At 46.4% G+C, this 19,885-nt stretch overlaps 1 long non-coding RNA gene across 1 annotated transcript in view; it reads right to left on the bottom strand.

The window, feature by feature from the left end:
- Positions 1–19,885, bottom strand: part of LOC141946156 (uncharacterized) — a 35,051-nt gene that overhangs the window by 11,289 nt on the left and 3,877 nt on the right. The window lies entirely within an intron of this gene.

Raw genomic sequence — 19,885 nt, 5'->3', positions numbered from 1 at the left:
CAGAGATGGAAAAACACTGGCAGGATCAAGGTAGAGAAACACAAAACATGGCATGTTGGTGGTCTTTCAGCTGGGGCTTGTGAAAAGCACTACTGGGGTGGAGGGGTGGGGAGAAATCTTCCATTTCACACAGGGCTGAGACACCCCAAGTTACTAAACTGCTCCATGAAGGAAAATTAAAAAAAAAAAACCACCAAACAACAATCAAAGCCTGTTCATTGTAAATATTTGTTGTTTTAACACAATTAAAACATTTCGCTCAGATTTTTGCCCTTGATTTTGCCGTTCCTTAAATCTCTAATTGAAAAGTTTTTTTCAAAATAAAACTTCTCCATTTTCTTTTGTTGAAGGTTCTCTAAATCAGGACGTTTTTGACATTAACTTTCCCTGTACATTTATGAAATAAAATCCCAGTAATGTTCACCCCATTTTCTGAGGTTGCCAAAACTATATTTGGAAGGAATATGATCCCATCCTAATTTCTCCAACTGGGTATTCATCTATTTTTAATATCTATGCAGGGAAAGCAGGGAGAGCAACAGATCAATGTTCTTCCATCAGTACTCAATTTGTACCAAGAAAATTGATTAGCTAGCCAGGAAACCTAGTTAATTAATTCCCCTTAATACATGTCTTTGTTAAAGAGATAGTGTTCTGAGGTGCAGGAGAATGAGAAGCTGTACGCTAAAAGATTGTCAAAGACTTGTGTAACTTGGCTGCAACTGAGAAGTGTGAGGGCTTCAAAGATGTAAATCTGAACAATTTTTTGGTTTATTATGAGATGACTGATCTATGGAACAGGATGCAAGGTCATTGAGATAAATTCTGTTTCTCAGAGGACATGCTTTCTAGAGCAGAAAACAGACTTTGTGTGCAGGCACTATTAACTCGGGGCAGGGGGGAAAGATGAGGCAATAGTTACCAGACTGGCTGTGTTGCAGAAATCCTGCTGCAGCAGTGGGGTGGGAAGGTGCCCATACAGGTGCAGACACAGGTGGTGGAACAAACCCCAGCCCTCCTGAAAGGCGATGGCCATGCTCTCACCAACCGCACTGAAGGCTTTGGGGCTGGCTAGCACTGGGATCCCCGTGCCCAAGTGCAGCTTGCCCTAAAGGGCAACCCTACAGCAAGCCCAGTGCCACAGCTGGCTGTCACCAGGCCTGCCAGAGGAGATGCCAGGGAATAAGGGAAGTAAAAGATCAACCTCTGCCCTCCCCCAGCCACCCCACAGCAAGTTCATGGGACCATTCCCAGCTCCTGGTGTCAGATGAGGAGAGCGGGCTTGCCCTTTTTGTAAGAAGCTGGGCATGGGATCAGCTTAGCTGTGGCATCAGATGTGTTTGACAACCCTGACCATTGCAGCTATGTCTTGTGTGCTGCCAGTAGCACATATGGTATGTGAGGTGCCTTCTTGCCAGGCTTTAGGGTCTGCAGTGGTCAGGGGAGAAGGGAGGAAAACAACCCACACCATTACCTGCAGGGCAGCCTGATAGCAAAGCAGTGCCTAAAACAATGTTTGTCTTTTCAGTTTATTTTAAAACTACGTATATAAAATTGCATAATTACATAGGTAATATACAATTGACACTATTTTTTTCAATGCATATTTCTACAGTGTGTGTGGTATATAATGCCAGTGACCACACAGCTCTGCCATCAGAGTATCTGGCACAGCAGTGAGGCATAAAAGCCACATGGAACTCCACTGTTTCATGCACTGATTATCCAGCTCTTCAAGCGAAGAGACACTTATCCTTCTGCATCATTCTTCCTCTGCCTTTCATTAACAAAGTCTTTTGGAAATCTAAGGAAAACACAGAGCACAAATTCTTTTCTTTAAAGATATTTAGTCAGCGATGCTTAGCATCACAGGGCCCCAGTGATGTTAAGAACTCAAGTATCTTTTTTTTTAAATTATTTGCCTTGTTGCTTTTGAAAACAGCAACAAAAAAATATGATTTCTGTACTACCCGCTTTCCACTCTGCTCTGGCTGCTGGCTCCCTCTAGCAGTGCCAGGCTTGGCAAGGGCATGAGGTGGCTTGGTGGTAGAGGACAAGGGTTGGTTTTTTTGGGCAGAGGGTGGACAGCCAACAACCCCCAGCACTTCCTTCCCTCCTGTGGTACACTTCTTGCTGTGGTCAACACAACTGCTGCATCCTTCAAGGTGGGACTTGAGCTGCCTGGCTGGGAGGTGGGGAGATGTTTGCAGCTCCAGGGTCACCCACGGAGGGTTTGAGGCTGGTGGGGCTGAGAGCTGCGGTGCTTGTGTATGTGAGAGGCACACCTAAGAGCTGGGGCTCTGGAGATTTTGGAGGCTGCGTTGCTCCCAGTTTGTGAAGGCATGAGATGCGTGAGGCTCTTGGAAGGGCGGCCAGCGTGAGCTGCCCTCTACCTGGGTATGTGAAATTAGGGATTTGATGGCAGGGGAAACATTGTGAAACTGGTCGCTTCTCCCTCCTGCAAAGGAGTTTCATTCCTGTGCCCTCCACAGCTGACTAAGCCCAATGGGGCCAGGCTTTGCTCAAGGAACAGAGCGAGGGCTGTGGCAGGGCTGTGGTCAGGGCCTTTGGTAGTACTGAAGAAGACCAGCAGCACCCTCATCACATGGGCTCACAGCTCTTTTGAGGCAACGCAGGAATGACAGCCCCCAAGAAGCACCTCTGCCAAGGCTGCTGGCATACGAAGACAGGGAGGGGGAGTGCTGAAGCTGACTTAGCTTTGCAGCCCAAGAGTGCTCCCGTTTTCCATTTCTGTCCCGACAAGCCAAGGCTCAGTGTGGGTTTTGGCCAGCTCGACAACTTGCCCTGGTTATCACAAGCCACTGGGAACAGAGGTATCTCTTCAAACCAGCTGGTCCTTAGCCCCTTTGTGTCTCATCATGCCACCCTGCTAATCCTCCTCCCTCCTCTGCTCAGCACTCACCCACTGACTGGTTCATGGACGCCTCCTTCCTTCACCTCCATGAGCGTGCCTCCTCTCCCACACTAACACCTCTGGCTTTGTTCACTTTCCAAATGAAAATCTTTTCCATCTCTGAACCCAGCCCTTGCTTTCCCTGACCCCTCAGTAGGTGCTCCCCCATCCACACTTGTCTTCTACCCTTCCCCTGTGTCTCACTCATCTCTTTATCTTCCCTCTCTGTTCCACCTCTGGCCAGCTCTGCCCACGTCACAGTTGCCTCCCTCTCCCCGGAGAGCTCGGCTCACCACCTGCTCATTGCAGCCTTCCCTGGGAGCAGTGTCTGACAGGCATTACAGCACAACAGGTTTTCTTGTCAGCCAGAAAACCCCCATGAGATGACCTCTCATTAGGGACCGGCTGCCTGGAGGGGGTTTGCCATCAGCCACAGCTGCCGGGGCTCTCCTCAGGTCCAGCCTAAATACCTGTGGGTGCAGCACCCGGTCTCGGCGATGCTCCTGCCTATTCCAGGACATCAGGGCAGGAAGGGCATGGAGGGGTATTTTTAAAGAGGGGGATTAGCATTTGCTCTACCATTAAAATGAGTGATTTTGCTCTCACATTTTGAAGGGTTAGGCTCCATTTTAACAAGGCATTAGTGAAGGCACCCTGAAGAAACATGGCCAAAGATACCCTTGCCCTCCTCCTTTCCTTCTTTCTTCTTGCTTCAAGTAGCATGTTTCAGTAACGTCCCCCTCGTCTGCATACTCCTACAGGGTGACTATGGACATCCCTTTAGTCCCCGGCACATAAGTGAGGTCTTCAGCTATGCTGCTCCGTATTGCTGTGCCAAACTTTGAACCACTGGAAAGAGATGGGGGACAGGGTGGAAGAGGGAGAGGTCTCATCTCTTCATAAACCCAAACTGCCAACTCATTAATCCCCTTCAGGTGCACTAATGTAAACGCTTTCTTCCCAAAGCAACACAGCTGGAAGTAAGCTTGCTGCATATTATGTGGTAATAAATCATGAGGGCAGCCCAAGCTGGATGCTTTTCTTCTTTCTTTTTCCCTTCTTTTTTTTTCTATCTTTTTTTTTTTTTTTTTTCCTTTTTTAGGTGCACAACCTCTACCTGCCAAACCCAAACTACTGCTTTGGTAATGAAATCAGTAACAAACTTCTGGGTTTGTCCATTTGGTCTCACAGGAGAAACATACCATTAAGTCTTAGTGAAACTATTTTAATTGGGTTTTTTCCTTTGTATGTGTGTGCACTAAGAAAAACAAAATAAAATAAAAACCAGGCCTGATAGAGCAGCATCTAACAAACCAGAATTGCTAAATACCTACCTGGAGGGGGGAAAAAAACAACTTCTGACAGTCAGAAGGATGTTTCCAAGAAATTTGCACTCTTTCTCCACTTGTGGGATTTCCATCTCCCATCCTACCCCCAGCAACACAGTCTTGATTCCCTCTCTGTAAAAGCTGCATTAGCGCAGTGACTTGAACCCCTGCACTTGCCAGGCCTGTGTCCCATCCACGGTGGGTTGAAACATCTCCCCACACACGAGCTGTCCCCCTGGCTGCTGCTTCATCACTTGCCCAGCTCAGCAGACTCAAACACTGGGAGGTGCAGATGAGCTGCTGCCTTCGCTGCATCTGATGGGTCCCATTGTAAGACCCTGGGGAGCTCAGCATGAATTTGGCAGAGAAGAGCGTGCCTTGGTAGGTCTCAGGAGCCTCCTAGCTGTGTGCATTACCTATGCATTGAGTGGCAAAATCTCCAGGCTCCACTTTGTAGGGACACCCTGCTCCTGAAAGAATTCTTTCTGCAACATTGAGATGGCTCAGTTGACCTCCGAGGGCCACCTCTGCCAACCCTGAGCCACTGTCCCCACCAGCCTGTTCACCCCTGTTTGCAGAGCCCTGGCTGCACGACGTCTCTGCTTGAACAGAGCTCTTGCAAACCCTTGAAAACCCTTCTAAGGACATTGTGACCAAGACCCAGAGAGTTGCTTTAGGACCTGCAGGACTTGCACCCTGAGGCTGTGGGCAGCTCAGGGTAGCTCCTCTCTCCCTGAGCAGCTCTCGGGCATCCCATTCTGGTGCTGCTCTCTCCGGTGGGGAGAGCCTGCCACAGCTCTGTGGCTCCTTTGACAGGTCTAGTCCTAAAGCCCAATTAGTGTTGTTTATGCTCATATTGTCACTGAAAGAAAAAAAAAGTGATGCTTCAGTAGGTCAAAGAGTGTGAAGAGATAATCCCAATAAATGCAATATGTTGAGAGATACTACTGTTTAGTTAAAAGTATATGAATTATGCATGTATCTCTTCCACAGCCTGTAACTGTGTGGGCTCGAGCAGTAACTGAGTACATTCAGCTCTAGCTACCCCATGAAACACATGGCTGCTTAATTTCTCACTCACACACCTAACACCGCGGGCTGAATTTTCACTAGGAGTAAACAAGAACATATGAGAGGTTTGCTTGATGTTACCTTTGCTTTTCCGCACTCTCGGGCCCCTGACAAGGGACACAAATTTCACCCCACCAGTGTCCCCACCGCCCCCCCCCCGGAAGATGGAGACCGCCTTTCGGGCAATTTGTACATCAGACTTAAAAATCACACTATTTAGGGGCACAGAGTTGCTGGGAAGGAAAGCAGTGGGGTGGGCTACCAAGTGGGGTGGCCAACCCATGGGGCTGCGCAGGCAAGCGGTACATCCTGCAGTTTTGGGGCATAAAGCCTTATGTGGGGCCCATGGGCTGGCCGAGAACTGCAGCAGCCTGGCAAGGACGGGACAGGAGGACAGGGCTGGAAAAGGCCCAGCACCAACTCCCCAGAGCACCAAGGCCAGCACTGCTGCCCCCACCCTAAGGTGCCTAATGTCACCGTCAGACACCTGGGGCTCAGCTCAGCAAACTTACTGCAAGCTATTTCATTAATATGGAAGAGTGTCTTTTTATAAACGCTTTGCTGTCCTTCGGGGTAAACAGAAAATCTTCCCTGTCAAGGCAGGCAGTTGCTCTCTGCAGCGTTGCCAAGCCCATCCCAGCAGATTGTGCCCAGGGCTGTGCCATCAATCTTCTGCTAAAGGCTGCTTCCTTCTCACATCTTCATTTACCAAATGTGGCGGAGCAAACTCTCATGAAAGAAAACAGATCCCATTACTGTTTGTAGAAAATTCAAACTGTCCCTTATGAAATTAAAACAGGAAACGAAGTGACTGGGGGGGGGGAGAGAGACTCCTTTCCCTAATCGCTTAATAGAGGCCCATACATCTCATTAGAACTTGCAATACATCATGCCTTGTTATCGGCCAGATGTGCAAGCTTATGAAATCTGAATCTAAGTGTTCCTCTCTAGCTAATTTAATGTTGATTTTTTTTCCTCATTTCCATGCCTTACAGAAAAGAGAATGGACAAGAATATTTTTTTTTCATGCTTATACAAACTCTGCCTTTTTCTTTTAGGGAAACTTTGGCCTAGGTTCAGCAAGGCACTTAGACATGCCCAGCTTCAGGGTGGGACTGGTCTCCCCGGCCTCCCCACAAAATAGCTGGGGTAATTCAAATAGTCACAGTAACAGCACTTGCCTGTGCTGCGTACTGTGCCAAGGCTTTAAATCATGAGATACTCTTACCAGGCACATCTGATAAGTTATGCTCATCTGTTTTCCTGCATGCTTTTTTGCTGGTGATGAGAATAATATATAATGAAGGCAAGAAGCTGCAGCCAGCTCTGAGAAAAACAGGGGATTTACTTTCCTCTCTGTACCTGGCATGGTCAAGTTTGGATAAATCCTTGGGGCTGAGCCTCGCCTGTTCATCTTGCACTGACTCAGGACATGTATGGATCTCATCCACTGCACGAGGGTGGAGGCTACAGGGGTGTGGGGCAGAAGCCCTGGGGAGGAGGGTTAGCTGGGCACCGTGTGGAGGCACAAGGAAATTAAGGGAAAGGAGTCCGGTGCTGCGACAGGCCTAGGGATGGAGGGTTGTCTGGGGTAATTGGGTGTCTCCAGGGACCAGGAGAAAGAAGAGGCAAAAGTAGCTAAAGCCTAGAAGGGATTTTTTTTGCTTTGACCTTTTATTAGGGTGTGCTAGAGGGTGTGTGCCCCATTCTCTGCACTCTGAAGGCAGAGGAGGCTGCAAAAAGGCAGAGGAGGACTGGAAGCTGCCATGTGAGCTACTTGTGAACTGGGGGAGAGGAAGAGAGTTGCACCAGTCTGCATGGGCAGTGGAAAAATTTGGTTGCTTTGTAGGTGATTTTTGTATGTTGGTACAAATAGATGAGCCCAGCATGTTGAGTTCACTTGTGGGATCCTTCCTTTTTATTATTTATTAACACAGTGCTTTTAAAGTGTGTGTTGGCAAGTGGAAATGGACTTGAGAGACAGGAGAAATACTTCTCCAGGCCTTTTTCTGCTTTGAAAACAACAAAAGATAGCTTTTGGCTTGCAGAGTTATTCTGCCATACTTGAGTCATTTTTGTGTTCCTGGGTTTCTCTTACTTGTGTGTACATGGCTGCAACAGAAGTAAACTTTAAACTATGGGATTTCATCTAAAGCATCCACATGGAAATGGGATCACTTCAAAAAGATGAGCAACGGACATATAAATGTCAACTGGATATTGAACCCAAAGAAGTGTGAGCTCTCAAAAAGTGAAGAGATGTAGAGAAATCTAAAGAAAATCCTGGTACTGGCATTCCTTCAGTGGAAAGACACAGGGAAAATGCAGCCACCACCTCACAACAGCGCAGTTGTGGCCCAGTCTGGAGCAACTGGGCTGCCACCAGAGGAGATGATGTCTAAACAGCTAACCTTGAACAATTCTAGTTTGCCAACACCATGAATTTGTCCTGAAGCTGTGAAAATGTAAAAACTGCAATTACTAACAGCATTTCTATTGGGTAAAATACCAGCAAGGTATAAAGAACAGCATGCTGGTTCAGCTCTTGTTGTCTGGAGATACCTCAGCTGCAGAGAGCCCAGACATAGCCCCACCAAGAGGTGCACAAGCAGGGTGCATTGGCATTGAGGTGTTGGGCATCCTTCCAAAGTCAAAGGCTGGTGATTTAACATGGGATCACTCACAAAACAGGCTGAAACCCACAGTCAGGGCAGCCCTATTGAATGGGCTTTCCTTCCCTTTGGGCTCTTGAGAGGCAGGGAGAGGCATCACCACTGAAAAACACTCTAAAACAGACAGAAACTGTTGGTAGCGTGGGTAAATGCAGAGGTACCCACAGTCTGTGGAGGGGCGAGGACATTACATCCTGGCATAGCTTACTTGGCTGAATGGCTCCAGGGGGATGGAGACCATTGTAAATCCCTTTCCTGTGGGCACAAGATAAACCCTGCAGTTGTCAGGCTTGTTCAGGAGCTGAGAGGAATATAGCATTGTCTCCACTCTGAAGAAACCCTGCCATTCAAAACTGAAAGAGCTCTCGCTTCTCCTGAGAAAGACATGGGGGTTGGCACTAGCAGCCAAGGGAGGTCATACTGCAGCACAACCAGTGTGTTTCAGAAACGCTTAAAGAGGGAAACCAGTAGAAGAACTGAAACCCTTGGAAACAAAAGGGCAGAATTAGGGTAACTCATAAACACTCATGTCCACACCTGGGAATAAACCTCTACAATACCTATGAGGAATAAATAACTGGGTTTATTTGCTTTGGTAGCTTTCCAAACTCACTGGAAAAGGCTTTATCCATAGTCATACCTGTATTGTCTAACCTATGGACTGCCTTTCTGCCCGAAGGGTTTACCCTCAGCCTGCTCTGCTTTGTACTTCACAGAGGTAGCAGGCGATGGTTCACCAGCATTTTTAAGCTTCACTGAAGTTTTCTGCACAATGGCTGTATCTCAATCAGGGTAAATACACAAGAGAATAAAGCCCTTTTGTGCGCAGAGCTATCTGCTTCATGTGAAAGCCAGCAGGGTGGGGCTGCTGACCAATCCTGCTGAAGAGGATTTACAGTTTGCTTTTCTCTAGAGCTACCATGGGCTGTAAATGCAAAGGCAAAGGCAGAAACGCAACAGGAGAAAAGGCAGTCAGGATATCTCGGGCACAAACAGTGATAACTTCTCCCTTGAGGTCAGGCTCAGAAAAGGAGTTTCAGGGGTCTTTGGGGATGGAAAAGGATTTAGAAGAAACTGTCTTCCCATTTGACTTGTACTGTGACCATGGAGACAAGGCTTGGCATACTGGGGGGAGAGAGAGAGAAACCCTGAGAATGTCTGCCACTACTTAGTTTAGAAAAGAACACACAACCATAATCTGTAAATGTACCATGTTCTTGTGTGGGCTGGAATTCAAACCTTTCAAAAGATAGGTAAACTTAAAAAATATTCAGGTGAGTAAAAGTGCATTTCCTGGACTTTACTGCACTGCTCTGAATCGTTGCACAAAATGCAGTGAAAACACCAAGGCCAGGAACAGAGTTCATGAGAAGGCAGTAAGGTCTTGTTGTAGCTTGAGTAGAGTTTCCTTACTCTGCGAAGGCTGCAGTGCTGCTGGTGGTGGGATTTTTGATTCATTAAAATCCATTCTAATTCAAAAGTGGGGATTTGAGGAAAGGTGTTTCCTAATGTTTCCTAATTTGAAGAAAGGTGTTCCAGGCCTCTACTTTTACATTGGTTTGTGTGCCCAGCCAGATCACAGGCTAGGGGAGAAGGAACAACTGCCAGATGAATCTCATTGCTGTACTGCTAGAGCACATCTCTTACCAAAGAAATGGAGAAAAGTAAATATGCTTTTTTCAAACTGTCAGAAAAGCTATTCATCCTGTTTTCTTCCATGAAAAAGAAAGTCATGTCCAGAAGTATTCAGTGTCTCTAAGACACATACTCAGAGAAAGGAAAGAAATGTGCTAGTGAAATGGTTGTCCCACTGTGACCTGTGACAGTTTCAGGCAGCCTGGAGAACTGGTGAATTAAGCCAAGGGCATCCTGCAGACGGTCCTGGCCAGCAGACAGAGAAACCTTGGCTGCTTCTACATGCTGGATGATCACTGTCTGCCTTTGTACAGTCTAATTCGAGCAAGACCAAAAATACAGGCAATGGTAAACTTAAAGACACCAGCACAAGGTGGAGAAGGAGAGCTACAGCTGGACAGTAGTCAGAGTTCACAGCAGGTGACCAAGAAGAACGGGCATCTTGGACACACAGACAGGTGAGCTCTTCTCACCAAGCAAGATTTTTTTCATCTTTCCTTCTCAATGCTCTTGAAAGGGACTGTAATAAAATGAAAATGGGACCAGGAAAGGTGGAAGGAAGGAAGGAAGGAAGGAAGGAAGGAAGGAAGGAAGGAAGGAAGGAAGGAAGGAAGGAAGGAAGGAAGGAAGGAAGGAAGGAAGGAAGGAAGGAAGGAAGGAAGGAAGGAAGGAAGGAAGGGAGGAAGGAAGGAAGGGAGGAAGGAAGGAAGGAAGGAAGGAAGGAAGGAAGGAAGGAAGGAAGGAAGGAAGGAAGGAAGGAAGGAAGGAAGGAAGGAAGGAAGGAAGGAAGGAAGGAAGGAGAGTAATTTAGAAGAAATAATCTTTTCTTAGGCCATTCAGACATTGTCAGGCTATCCAGACTGCCTGCACCTGAAAGATTTAATACTGTTTTTCTCAGCATCTGCTGATCAGGTCACGTGCAGCATTTCATTTTGCACTGGTAAAAGAAATACAGATTCTAGCAAGCTCTTATTTCATTATCAAAACCAACATCACAAGCGGCTCTGGGTTTCTAGCACTGGCCCTTTTGAGTCCATTATAACCACAACAAGCGGGGCAAAGTCATTTATGTGCAGCTTGACAGGGGAAGGAGTGAGTCACAGCAACTGTATGCCACAATACCATATCACAGCAACAAAATTAGATGAGTAATCTTGGAGCTTGCCTTCAGGCAGCTGTCTGGCTGATCTCACAGATCTCACTGCAACAAAATGTCAATGTTTTAATACCTTTGACATTTCTTTAGCTTCAAGGGGCAATGAAACTTTCTTGGCTACTTCCTAAGACGTGATTATATCAGGAAAAGCAGCTAATTCTTCTTATCTGAAGAGACAATACTGGAAATAATCTTTTCTTCATTGAATGTAAGATTAACCAGCATCAAATAAAATCCTGGTTAATTAACTAAAGTCATAAAACAACCCTCAATGGATTTAGTTTCAAGTAGCAACTAAATAGATTTAATGCCTAGGAACCATCCAAACACCGCAGGTGGATCCTGCCTTTTCTGTTCCTCCAGAAATGTATGTTCAAGGAAAGGTTGTCTGTAACGCACAAGGCAGAACAAGACAATGCTCAAGGCTTAGTAAGCAAATCTTACTACAGCTCACAAGAAGGTATGGGTCAGATGCCTGCTTCCATAAGCTGGCAGAGCTCTATTCAGCTGGTGGCCTGCAAAAATACCTTCTAAGAAATGGAAGCAAATAGAGCCTGGTGGAAATTAGCACGTTTCATCAAGTTTCTGAAGGGCTAAGGTAGAGGACTAAGCTGCTAAGTAAAGGAAGATGATGCCTGTGATTTAGACCTGCTTGGAAAAGATTACATTAAGTTTGTAGATAGCTATGGTGATGCAGTTGCTCCTTTCCTGTAAAAGGTAGATGCTGCTCAGTACCCATACAGATCTGTAGGACAAGATATACAACACAGACAGTATTTTTAGTGAGCTTCAGAGAGCAGCCTTGCTCTTTGAAAAGCCCTGGCAGGCAGCAACCTCAGAACACAGTTGCCGTCCAACATATATTCTCCTGCCCAAACAGGGCAGCTACACCAGGACAAAGTTATTGTGACTACTGCAAGACAGTGAAGCTGAAGACATTTGAAGCTAGCCTTGCAAAGCATGGTAGGGCCGAGGAGGATGCAGAAGAACCAGACTGTACAGATGGGTGGTTGAGTGGGGACAGTCCACCTCAGCAAGCAGATGGTTGGTTGTGCTGCTGCTCCAGCACTGCTCAGTTCAGGTAAGGGGATATTTGATTACTTAGGGCACCATGAGAAGGTAAGATGTACTGCTCAAGACATCACAGAGAACATGGGGCATTTTCAAAGCTATTTTTACATTTTCTGCATTGTGACAAAAGACTTTTTGTAGAAGCTGATCAACCAAGTCCCAGGGTCAAAGCAACATAGCTGAGTTAGCACACGGCTGTGCTATAAACCAGATGTAGCACTGCACTAATGTATCTGATATACTGCCATATATGTTCCTTATTCTGGATCTGCCAGTTCAGTCAGTATCAACTTGGGAAGAAAGATGCATTTACAGCTGTCATGGTTTAACCCCAGCCAGCAACTAAGCACCACACAGCCACTCACCCACTCCCTTCTGGTGGGATGAGGGAGTGAATCGGAACGGTAAAAGTCAGAAGACTCATGGGTTGAGATAAAGACAGTTTAATAGGGAAAGCAAAATCCCCATGCCCAAGCAAAACAAAACAAGGAATTCATTCAGCACTTCCCATGGGCAGGCAAGTGCTCAGCCATCTCCAGGACAGCAGGGCTCCCTCATGCATAATGGTGACTTGGGAAGATAAACACCATCACTCCAAACGTCCCCCCCTTCCTCCTTCTTCCCCCAGCTTTATATGCTGAGCATGATGTCTTATGGTCTGGGATATCCCTTCAGTCAGTTGGGGTCAGCTGTCCCGGCTGTGTCCCCTCCCAACTTCTTGTGCACCCCCAGCCTACTCGCTGGTGGGGTGGGGTGAGAAGCAGAAAAGGCCTTGACTCTGTGTAAACTCTGCTCAGCAGTAACTAAAACATCCCTGTGTTATCAACACTGTTTTCAGCACAAATCCAAAACATAGCCCCATACTAGCTACTGTGAAGAAAATGAGCTCTATCCCAGCCAAAACCAGCACAACAGCAGAGGCGTTACCTAAAAGTCTGTGGAGTGCAAAGCAATAGGAGCTTGATGAGCAAATGACCCTGCAACCTCTTTAAGTCTAGTAACACCAACAGGGTATGTCCTCAGCTTCACCACAGCTGTCCCACTAAACTGCTTCTCAGCTTGTGAGAAATGCTGTTTCACACTGGCAAAGCTCTGTCAGATGGTGATATTTTCCCTGCCCGGGGTTAGTTTTCTTAGGTAGCAGGCTTATCACTGTGTGGGAGGTTCAATGAGGTTTCACACATGTCCCATATGCTGCTCTTCCTCTGTAACCACACAGGTCTGCAAATTGGGCTGAAAATAAAGTGAACAGCAACCCTTGTCCTGCTAAGGACTGCCTATTTCCATTCAGATGCCATGTTTCCATGTGAAGCATCCCTGCTGCAGCCGTTATGTAAGGGCTTCTCTGGTTCTATTAATTTTTCTCTTGTTCTTCACGATTGTGAGCTAAATAGACAACAGGAAAGAGGGGAACACAGTGGCAGGCAGGACTTTGAGGCCCTAATTGAGGAAAGGAGGGAGGTGTGTTGGTAGTCCTCTCTGGCTCCTGAAGCATCATCTTCCCTTTTTGGTACTCACTTAAAGGCTTTGCTGAATACATGTGCATGGCAGTATTCTGGCTGCTTTGCTTTCTGCAGACTATATAGGCTCCTTTTAACATGGTTTGCTTCCAAAAGCACAAAAAAAAAGAAAGTGTGCTTTATACATGAGCTAGCATTGTTTTCTACAGCATCTTTTGAGATCCCAGGAAATTTGTGAGAAGAAAAATTTTGCTTTTAGGTTGTCTCACTATTGCTTATGGTCAGAAAATTAAACATTTGGGAAGCCAAAAAGTAGGCTTTCTACCCTTTTCATTGAAATGTGAATGCAACAGTTTATTCCAAGTTAAAATGTGAGCAATGGAATAGATTAAATGAATCTTCTCTCAAAGATAACTTTCAATGATGATGTGATTCTCTGCAAAAAAACCCAAAATGTTTTTACTGTTTTTTATAAAAAATTTCAAATAGAAAAATAAATTACATTTTGTATCACTTTCTCTTTAATGTGATTGAATAGTGGGATGTTTTTAATTAAGACAAAAATCTCCATGTTAATAGTCTTGATTAAAGGGGCTTTTAAATAGTTTATCTGCCTGGCTACGTTCCATCCTAAAGCTCTGCAGAGGAAGATGTCTTTCATGTTGAATTTAAATGCTTATTATCCCTTTGAACTCTGCCAGTCCACTTATTTGAAATATTATTCTTCCCTTCTAGCCTGTGGAGTCAGCTCACCAAGAGATTTTGGTAATGTCACTCTCTGGGGAACTCTGCTGGCAGATTCGATCCTTGAGCTAGAAGCTGAGGGTAGTATTTCAAAGCTCGCTGTGATCTGCTGCCTCATTTCAGTGCCAGCCCTACAGCAGGGACCTATGACATCCATGTGGACGCATCACCTGGGACAATGAAGCCTTGATGTCATCTGTGGGCCTCATATGACAATAACCACTGATAGCTTATAAATAGTGATCTTGGTTAAAGACCGCTTTACCCCCATGGTACCTACTGAGGAGAAATCTGGGGGAGGGAAAAGTGAGGCAGGATGGAGACGTTCCTGAAAAAACACTGTTAGATATGAACGTGAATAGTAACTGGAAAAGAGGAGGGTTTTTTATAAAGCGTCCCTTTTTTTTCCTGATGGCTACCGTAAATGTTGTCTTTACTTCACTTTCTACTTTCTGCTGAAAGCAAAGCAGTGTGCTGCTGGGGTCACTATATACAATTGCATGCAGGAGCGCTCTCCTTTTACGCACCTGCAATACAGTTCAGGCATCTGACAATGTCAGGTTAGGTGAGCAGCTCACCTGAAGGACACACAGCTGTACAAATATGGACCGCAGGTGCTTGCGTGTTCTAGGAAACCAGCTGGCCTGCTCACCCACCATACCAGAGAAAGCAATGAACCTGGTCAGGGCTAATGAATGATACGATCCTCTGTGATTGAACTGTTCCTCTCCTGCCCGGTCACGGAGTTTGTGGGACTAATCCATAAACAGGGGTTGACATGAGCAAATGGGAATTGTTATTCCAGAGCACACAAAGCCAAAGGTTCGGTCCCCTGCACAGCCCCTGAACGCTCATCGTATTTGCTCCTCCTGGAAAGTGAAGAAGTGAAAGCACTCGACAAATGGATCAAAATGCTCACGCTCTTGTCTATGCAAGCGTTAGGTAGCAAAGGTTTTGCTGTGTGTTTCTTATGCTAGAAGGGTACATGCTTTGCTATTTCTGTTGTCTGAGCTGCACACCTGATGAGCCGGAGCAGGCACAGCCAAGTGAGCTGCTGCCTGTCATGGTCGTGTGAAGCCAGAGGAAGAAGGTCTCCTGCCTGCCGATGCCTGGCCAGGGGTGGGGGGGGGGCATTTGCAGGGGAAGAACAGCCAGGACTGAAGAGGAAGTTTTTTGGGATAAGAGAAGGTGCTGAAGGTTTATAGAGAGCACCCAGCATCCATTCAGGCCCTCTGCCAGCCCCTTCTTGGGGTCAGGTACCTGTCAAACCCTCCCAGTACAGGAACAGTTAGAAGGAAAGCAGCACAAGGAGATCAGACTTCTGACGACAGAAGAAAACCAGTGAAGAAAAGAAGAAGTGATATGGGCATCAATTGTTCAAAAAAGGATCAAGGGAGCACCAGAAATGTTTATTTTTGTGGTTCTGCCTACACACTTGTTAAGCTAGCACTTGTCAGCACAGCCTGTGTTGTCCATGTGAGTGTCCCTCAGGCCTGTGGCCATCTGTCCTGCTCAGTGTTTTACGTGCAACATCTGTAACAGTGTTCCTCTGTGAAACGGGGCAGGATGACTCTCTCTGTTAAAACTATGGTGCTGTGGAAGAGCTGAAAGAGCTCTCTTCTCCCCCCGAAGCTGAAATACCAATACTGCCTTTCAAGCCTACACAGTTCCCTTATGAGAAATGCAAAATGCTACTGGGTCTTCTTTAATGTACCAGAAAAGTAAAGCAAAATAGTCTTCTGCTAAGAAATTGTGACTTTGCTTAGCTGTAGTTCTGGAAGTCAATTTCATAACCATGAGGCCACAACTGGAAGGATGCGTGCAAGTTTTTAAAAGGGGTTAAATATGCTTTTGACAGTTGCCCCCAAAGTAGAGCTCAAATAGAAAAGAGGAGATAAAAATAAACATTGCTCAACCCTTTCATTGATTGCAGGCTGTCAAACGGGACAGGTGCTGTGGAAAAACTCATGTGTGATTGTGTCATTAGAAGCTGAGTCATCGTGCGAGGGCAGGGAGCTGGGTGGAGGGGCTGGGGCAACTGTGGGCAACCTTAACTTCAGCACTGACAGCTCTTCAGAGAAGAGCTGGTCAGAAGCAGGGGTTTCTTGTGTTTTGAGAACTTCATTCAAACTGGGAATGAAAAGCAAAAATTTCCTGTGGATAAAACTAAACAAAGTATCCAAACTCGGTTTTCTGCTGCTGCTGCTAAACTCTTTGGATAATGGCAAACAAAATAAATATGAATATAATATGAACAGTATGATGTTTGAGCAAAATAGTAGAATCAAACGAGCGCTAATTCCCTAAAGAAAATAGGTAAACTGAAACCTTATTCTTGACTTTCACTTTGAAAATATTACCAATATTGATGCTTCACTGCAAATGAGAGTTCTGATGAGTTTGGTTTTTTTGCTCTGTGTTGTTTTAGCAACTAAATGCTGAGACATTTCATGAGAAGAAGCATTGTCTACTATGGATGAAAAAAGCCAGTCACACAGCACTCTCCACCCAGGCCGTCTCTCATCAGCATGTGTCCAGGGTACAAAAGGGCTAAGGGAGTGGGCAAACTGATCTCTCTTAGGGATGTCCAGAAGAAAACTCAGAAGGCAGATTTAAAGTGCCTACCTCATGCAGCAAATACCTTCTTAACTGCTTTTTCTATGTTTGGGTTCAGGGTTTGTGCATGTCTACTTGTGTGTAGAAAAAGGGCCTTGGCCCAGCATGGCTTGAGCTTGGTAAAGCTGTTGGGTGCCAGCACAGTAACACTGTGACTGCCTGTGAGGAGTTGTGAGCAAGCCTCAGCTGAGCACTTTGTCCGTCTCCACTGCTACATTTTGGGAGTGTTGACATATGCAAATATTTTACAGTGGCAGGGAGAGGGCTCTGTGCACATGTGGGAGAACCAGCCGTCAGAACAGGGGAGTTTGGATTTCTCTCCAAGCACCAGACTGATGGCTGGATTTTTTCCCCGTTTCCTTTTTCCCCCATTGATGAGCACTGTTTTCAGTAAATGCTTAAAGACTGTTTTCCTGTCTCAAATTGGCATAGCAACAGCATCAGAACAAAACTCAAAAACATCGACTTAATGACATACTGAAATGGCTTCAGAATTCATAATACGCTCTCATTTATCTGAAGTGTAAGGGAAGGGTTTATTGCACGGCATACACCTTAGGCTGTTGGAAACCTTTCCTCCGTGCACATGTTGACTGTCAAATGAAGATAAGCAGTTAAATACTCATCCTTTAATTAGGTTATCCTTGTAAACATCTGTATGAAAAACACTGAAGTAACCTTAGGATATATTATGTAATTGCGCAGTAGAAACAAGAAAACATAAGTTTAGTGTTATTTGTTGCTGGTGTCACGTGAAGATCTTGACAAGAAAGTTACAACCATTTATCAACACTACAATCTTTTTGCTTAGTAGAAACAAGTGACATAACTGTGATTGGAAATCCTCTCTCAAGGATGCAACTTCTCCCCTAACAACCCTCAAATATGATGCTTTTATCCCCACACTAACCAGTATAAGCGTTTCTAAATCTTGGCCATTAAACAATGTTTTTTTCTGTTCAATGACACTGTGTTTTATAAAACATTCCTGTATTCCAGCATCTCTGGATAAATAAACCATGTTGAACTCTGACTTCATTGGCATCATGAGAAGTAAACCTGACTTTGCTAATTTAAATATTAGTAACAACTTAAGTAAATTTAGATATTAAAAATGTCTCTTTTTTTTCACTTAGTTTACAAGCATTTCAAAACATTACATCCAAGCTCTCTGAAGCTGCTTGCTGTTACACCCCTAGCAGATGGATGGGATCTTTTCTACATGGGAGTAAACCGTTTTATGCTTAGTTCATCCCCCCATCCAAGGTTCAAAGTCTCTTGTGGGTGTTAACAAAGCCTGCGGTGAGGCTTTTGAGAGGCTTAACTCTTCTCCATTAGTCTACCTGGTTTTGGTACCCAAAGCCTCGAGACAAGAGCCGGAGCTGGGGCTGCAGTGCTCCCCCGGGCTGGGTACCTCACCCCGCCGCCCCAGAAGCCTTCACCCCGCTACTGCCGAACCACGGGGAAGCCCCGGCTCCTGCGCTCCCACGCGTGTTTTCCACCCCTCGGGTGCTCGCCTTGCTCGCTCGCTTCCCCCCGTGGCTGACGGCTCTCGGGAACGACTTGACCCGTAACTCAGCGGCAGGGGGGACTCCGGCTGCCCCAGAACCGCTGTCAGGGCTCACCCACCCACCCCCCGGGCTCCGGGCTGACGGCGGGGCCCCGGCCGGCGGCCCCTCGCTCCCCCCTCCAGCTAGCAGAGCCCCCTTTCTCGCCTGGCCGGGCATCAGGGTTCCGGGGACCCCGCTGTCCTCCGGTGGCTTGGTGCCCCTCGGCGGCGGGCGGGTGTTATTGCCGAAACCGCCGCTCCCCGGGGCGCGGCCGGCGGGCTTGTGCTCGCCCGTCCCGGCGGGGGGCGGGGTGTGGTGTGGTGTGTGTGCAGCCCCGGGCAGCGACTGGCAGCATTTCCCCGGCTGCACCTTCCTCAGCGCAGGCACGGGCACGGGGTGTGTCCTGGGGAAACTCGTCTCTTTCTCCTCAATTTCGTCTCTCCCCTCCCCTGCTCTCCTTCCCCCTTCCTCGAAAAAACACCCCCAAAAAAGCCGCGCTTGTAGCTGTCCCGTAATGCATTTGGGGGTGAAAGCGAGCACCTGGCCTGCGACCCAGGCCCAAGAAAGTGTAGTGGGGGCAAGGGGTGTATTTGGGCTGGGGCCCAGCAGCGTCGGGGAGGTGGCAGGGCAACACTGGGGCGCTCCAGCCAAAACCAGACTTGGAACCTTTTCCCGGAGCCTGGGCTCTGGGGGCTGCCCTTCCCCTGGGCTCCAATATCCCTGAGAGAAAGAGAAATCTCCCCTAATCGGGGAATTTTTCCCTGGTTGTTTGAAGCAAAGCATCCCCTCCTGTAGCTTTTACCCGGGAGAGGACAAGGCCTAACCTATGATCCCCCCCTTCCTAGGCAGGAGCTGCCTCAGTTAGGACATATAGAAAGCAACATCACGGCCTACAAGCAACTCAGAAGGAGCTTCTCTGCTGATTTTTCCCGCCTGCTTATGTTCACCTGGAAGATAAGGTTATTATTATTGTTGTTGTTGCTGTTGTTATTTCTTTAGACTCAGAGGTGTCTAAGTTTGGGTTGAGGAAAGGCAGTTTTAAATGACTCTTTTCCAACAGGCAAACTTACAGAACTTTTATCATAACTCTTCAGATGGAGTCTCATGAGGGAACAAGGCTTTATCTTTTTTTAATTTCTTATTTCTGAGTTCTTAACTAATTAGGATGAAATGACATTGTCATGCACGGAATTAATTGAATTCTGTCAGTACTGCTTAAACTCTTTAAAACATTCCTACCTAAATGAGCTCTTTGCTAGCACGAGCTGAATTTTTCAGCTCTCCGGGCCAATTTTTGCACAATAAGTAAATGGTATTTATGCACAGGGAGGCCTCAATGTAATGCCCTCTATTGCGAGTTCTAATAAAAGGCTGCTCTGTTTTGGCTCCTTATTAGAATAACCTATAAATAACCTCTTTGTAACAAGGACTTTTTAAAAAAATGTGAAAAGTTTTGCTCTGAAACCTCCTGGTGCACATTGTGCCACCATCTGGCAGATCTGGCTTTCAGGGTAGGTAACACCTCCCAGCACTGCATTCACGCTGGGGTAGCAAAGAGTGCCAGAGAGGTAAAAAAATGCAATCTTGGGAGAAAAGACATAAGCTGCCTGATGTAAAACAGCAGAAAAAAAAGCTGCACAGTTTCAATATACCTTGGGAAGGGTCCAT

Source organism: Strix uralensis, chromosome 1 (genome assembly GCF_047716275.1).
Source record: "Strix uralensis isolate ZFMK-TIS-50842 chromosome 1, bStrUra1, whole genome shotgun sequence".
NCBI classification, from domain to species: Eukaryota; Metazoa; Chordata; class Aves; order Strigiformes; family Strigidae; genus Strix; species Strix uralensis.
The sequence above is the reverse complement of the archived record's forward strand: the minus strand, read 5'-3'. Positions and strand labels throughout refer to the sequence as shown.